The sequence below is a fragment of the Oxyura jamaicensis genome, chromosome Z (assembly GCF_011077185.1).
Source record: "Oxyura jamaicensis isolate SHBP4307 breed ruddy duck chromosome Z, BPBGC_Ojam_1.0, whole genome shotgun sequence".
Taxonomy (NCBI): domain Eukaryota; kingdom Metazoa; phylum Chordata; class Aves; order Anseriformes; family Anatidae; genus Oxyura; species Oxyura jamaicensis.
The window spans coordinates 37,573,836-37,578,142 of record NC_048926.1 but is presented as its reverse complement, the minus strand read 5'-3'; the positions used below and the strand labels follow the sequence as shown (position 1 = coordinate 37,578,142).

At 43.3% G+C, this 4,307-nt stretch overlaps 1 protein-coding gene across 1 annotated transcript in view; it reads left to right on the top strand.

Annotated features, from left to right (window-relative positions):
* LOC118155839 (proprotein convertase subtilisin/kexin type 5-like) overlaps positions 1-4,307 on the top strand; it is a 197,337-nt gene that overhangs the window by 1,342 nt on the left and 191,688 nt on the right. The window lies entirely within an intron of this gene.

Below are 4,307 nucleotides of genomic sequence, written 5' to 3'. Positions count from 1 at the left end.
CCCCCCCCCTCTACTCGGGCGGAAAACGTATATATATATATAAATTTTAGAAAATCGGAATCAAAGAGGAGCGCGTCCCGCGGCCAGCGCGCGTGTCCCCGGTGGCCAGGACGTGGCAGCCGCGGCCGCCGCCGGGGGCGTCCCGACCCCGCGGGTGGTTGGAGGCGCGGCGCGGAGAGGTGACAGCGGTGGCCCCGCTGCCCCGGCCGTGCCGCCGCCATCGGGGCCCCCCGCCTGCTGCCCCGCCGCCGGCCCGGCAGCACCTGGGCTCTGCGGAGTCCGCGGGTGCTGGGCTGGGAAGATACTGGATCCCGGCACGTCCCGGGGTCGCCCCGTGAGCAGATTGCTGGGATCTGCCGGGAGGTGCAAGCGGGGAGCAGCCGCTCGTCGCGGCGTCCCAGCCCTGCTGCCCTAGCGAGGCACGGCTGCCGCTCAAAATGTCCCGGGATCGCCGTGTCGGGCAGAGGTTGCAGCCGGCAGCCTCGGCTTTCCTGACCATTAGCCGCAGAGCAGGATTCGGGTATCGTAGGGCTGAGTCGAGTGCCTGGAAAATAATTCTGTTGCACGGCTGTGTGCGAACATCGCAGCACGGTCTTTCTAGACAGTAGTTTACATGAATCGAAACTTTAGGAGTGAGCGTTTACAGGTAGGGAAGGGTTCATCTTGTATGTGGGATTCACAAAAATGCAGCCGAGTTTACACAGCAGGCCTTTTACTTCAGCCAGATCAAAGTGACATCCGTTTTGTTTGTGTTGTGAGTGCCCACGTACCGTACCCTTGACTCAAAAGTTTGAAGCGTGCGTCTCAGCTGCTCCCAGTCATAGCAAGCCTGAATGAGACAGTTGTGCAGCATGTTAAGATAAGTAATTTACTTAAGAAAAGATCAAAAATGATGCCAAGGCAGCACAAAACATGATGTATGAAGATGCGGGTACTTAGGCAGGTTGAGTATCAGGCTTCCCTCCTGGTGCTCTTTGGCAGGTAGGAAGTGCAGCTTCCTCTTAGAGGCATAGAAATTAGAAAGGAAGTTTTGGTGTCAAAATTCAACCTAGACCTTTAAATTGCCACGTTTGTGAAATGAAGGAATCCAGGGGTAAAGTCTGCATATTCCTGCTTGGGCCTTTTTAGTGGCTTAATAAGCAACAGTTAGCGGGTTGGAGGATTCCCTTCTTCCTCCTTTTGTCTTTTGCCAGGTCAACTGCCTAGCTTAAGGCCTGTTTTTTTTTTTTTTTTCTTATTTATTAATTATTATTATTTTATTTTATTTTGGTAACTTGCACATCCAAACCTCCTGTTGAATTAAGGAAAGAATGTAATAAGCCACTGTTGCGTTCTTGTGTGCCAGCGAAGTGCCATGTAGACATCTATGGCATATTAATAATAGATAAATTACTGATCAGGTGTACAGATAAGAAGGAGAGAAAATAGAGACCATAAATAATGAACAACTGGAAAACGCGTTACAGGATATGCAGGTGAAAAGAGCGTATGTGTAGGGAGTCAATAGTTATTTAATTATGTAGATAGGAAGAAAGCAAGTAGAAGAACAATATAAGAATGTTAAATGATGTGTGTATGAGAAAGGAAACTTCACTAATATATTAAACTACTGATGGGTAGCTCCTTGTCTTCTGTCTGTAACCAGCCTTTAAGCACAAGAAGCAGGCAGTGGACAACAACAGAGTTTGTTGAATGTGTTTTGGATCGATGTCATTGTGTCCCACCAACGCAGAGCTGGGGGCTCTGCTGTTGTATGGTTACGTATCCAGAAGAATCTTTCATGCATTTGCACAAAGTCTTACAAAAAAATCCTTTCATAAATATCTTTTGAGGATGGCCAGTTCTAAGTTTCTGGTAATTCCATGCAAAAACATCTCTAAGTGGTTTTTCTGTGACAACGTGGTTATTAGCGTGTTGGTGGTCAGTCTCGTGTCTGAAGTGAATCTGTTCTTTTGTTTCCAGCTGGTCCTCAGACAACTTTCAACAGACTGACCTGGTCACTACAATTCAGGACCTACAATTAAGAGTTCATAAAGTAATCAGAATGACACTGGTCTGGCCATACATAAACATGTAAATATATGGTTCAAAGCGTATGTGAAATAATTATGTAACTGTATTTCTCAAGAAATGCACACACAAAAAAGTAGATCCTGTTCTGTGAAGGTCACATAAAAGTCAGTGTGTAGAGTAGAGTAAATCACTTGATAGACGTGGGTAAAAGGGAGTAAGGTAGATGCCTTTTAAATAAAGGAAATCAGGAACAGCAAGTGGGATTTGGTCGTAACAGGTCTTTTGCATGGGTTTGGAACAGTGGGGACTTATTTGACATAGAACAGAAGGTGCAAAAGAGTATGAGCAGGGGTAAAAATCTCCTGTTGGTTATTGAGAGACAATTGCAAGTGATTTAAAAATCTGTATTTGGTGTGAGATGTTGGAAGACATTCTGTTAGCTGAATACACTACCAAAACACTGAAGGAGAGAAAACCAGTAAGCAAGATTATCTGCTAGAGGCAGGACTTCTGGTGCTTATATATTGTAGCAACTAAGGCCAGGCAATTAAACTTTGGTTTTGCAGATAACATCCCTTCTAGGTAAGCTGGAATAGTATGATTAAAGCTGAATGTATCAGTAAGAAGTTTACTTTGCTTGAAGAAAGTAATTACAAGTCTCATAATAGCACACATCCATAAATAATCTGAAATAGGTGAAAAAAAACAAGTGTAGTGTACTAAGTGTAATGTTTCTGGTTTAATTAAATTTGAAAGTTCACCTTTAAGTAGGAAAGTGCAAAAAGCTAAACTCAAGGTGTAAATACAGATGGTCCAAAGAACTGACTTAGCACAAATGACCCAGAAGAATAACATAGTTAAAATATTCTAGAGAAAAGGTAGCACAGTTGTGTACGAAAAAAGAAAGTCAAGCAGGGACAATTACAAAGAAGCAAACCAGGAGGCTTCCGACAGCAGCTAATTGCAAGACGAGAGCTGAAGGAAGTAGTGCAAAACAGAAAAGGGTTTTTGAAGGTGTTATTCTTGCCAGCCTGTTAATTTTGAATGATTGGAGATTTAAGATGATATGGGAGTGAGAGAGAATAATTAGGTCAGGTTAAAAGGAGGAAACATTTGGGCTATGTTTGTAGAGAAGTGGCACTGAAAGGTGTGTTACGTTGGTCAGTGCAAGCAAGATGGTAGACCGAGAAGTCACAAGCACCAGATGACATCCCTTCTCCCACTTTTTGTTACACGGTACACTGTTGGTAATAGACAGAATTGGTCCCTCCTTTTGTTGGTGCTTGTGTGATCTGGAGAATATCCATCGAGTCTTGAAATACCTGTTAAGTTCATTTTCATTGCCATGGTGATGACAGAAAAGCTACAAGGACTATGATTGTACCAGTCAGTCATAAACTGATGGATGAGATGTATTTTTAAGAAAGGTCTAGAGATCACCTGCTGGTGAGCAATTGAGAACTCCTGCAACTCACAGCTTCTGGTAAACTCCTTTTGCTGTCAAACTTATCTTGTGGTCTTCATCTCGTGTAAGAGAAATTTGAAGCTTCACCTTCTCTGCTTATTGGAAAGGGGAGTTTTCCATTAACTTATAGAAGAATCTGTGCTTTTCCAGGCTGCATGATCTGGTTCTTGTTTCCTGCAAATTGGTCCAGCGAACTGCTCATTTATCCTGTGTTTTCCTTACCATTAACAATGTGAAATTGGCAGTAGACATGGAAGCCTGTTCTTCAGAGATTCTTGAATTCCAACAGTGAACCTAGTGAGACTGTCATTGACTTTGTTCATCCATGGCTTGGAGAAAAAAATAGAGCAGCAATGTCGACCTATCATTGTATCAGCTATTACACAGTGTCTTTTGGAAGATTCTCTTCCCCCTAGGACTGGGTGGAGGTTAAGTATCATGAAAATAGAGGCAGTAGAGCTCTTTGTTGACTGAGACAAAGGAGCAGGTTAGCCTTCTGGAAGTTGGTGATTATTACGATTGTGCCACCAGTGTGGAGCTTCTTATTTGGACAGTGGGTCCTGCTTGTGCAGACACTCCTATCAGTAGACTTTTGTCGCAAGACTTTTGAGTACTTGCTTACTGTTAATGTAATTTCTGTGACAACCACAGCTGTGTTAAGGCTAATGAAGCAAACGTGGTGAAGCATCAGTCCCAAGATCCTTTCTACAAAATAATCAGTCCCGAGGCCATCTGTGTCTGATTGGACTTTAGAATAGCACAGACGATAACATCACGACTTAAATGTGTGTGTGTGTGTATATATATATATTATATATTATATTATATA